Source organism: Opisthocomus hoazin, chromosome 4 (assembly GCF_030867145.1).
Source record: "Opisthocomus hoazin isolate bOpiHoa1 chromosome 4, bOpiHoa1.hap1, whole genome shotgun sequence".
Classification (NCBI taxonomy): Eukaryota; Metazoa; Chordata; class Aves; order Opisthocomiformes; family Opisthocomidae; genus Opisthocomus; species Opisthocomus hoazin.
The window spans coordinates 41062921-41063653 of NC_134417.1; positions in this window are offsets into that span (position 1 = coordinate 41062921).

Consider the following 733-nt stretch of genomic DNA (forward strand, 5'->3'; position numbering starts at 1 on the left):
CCGCCGCCACCCACAGACTACAAGTCCCGGCAGGCCGTGCGCCGCCCGAGCGCCGGCGCGCCCGGGGCGGGGGGCGAGCTGCATGCTGGGAGCTGTAGTGCGGGGGACGGGGCTTGTGAAACCTGCCGCTCCTTGAAAGGTCACCTGCACCTCTTCAGAGACCTGTTGAACCGAACATCAAACAGGAACCCGTCGTTCTACCTTAGCAACTGCAGTTGTGTAACCAGTTAACGTAGGCATGGTGTAGGAAGAGTCTGTACCCTTCCCGCAGGCTTAAGGGCGTTCCTGAAGTCAGGTAACACAAGGACAGATGTCAGTGTGTTAGTGCGCTTACTTTTCTAAATGCTAATACTTAATGGAGAAAGTAATTTAATTGAAAGCAACTGAACGGCACGGTAGTGCGCAGCATACGCTATGTGAATGTAGTGATCTCCCAGCAAGAAGAGAGCTGGGAAGCTGCGCGCTGCTTTAGTTGAATAGCTTAAATGCCTGCCACCTTCCCTCCCATCAATAAATCCATACCTGCAATGCACTGTACACACACCGATCGTCCCCTATACGGCACGAGATCTGGCTGTACCATCACACAGTAGGGATGGGAAGTCCACAGATCGCAGCTTATCGATGTTTCTGAGAACCCCATTCTTTGGCCTACCTGCAAAAGTATTACTGAACTTCTTCTTCAGTCCCTCTTACAGACACTTGTACGTATGCAATCATACGACTGAGTGGA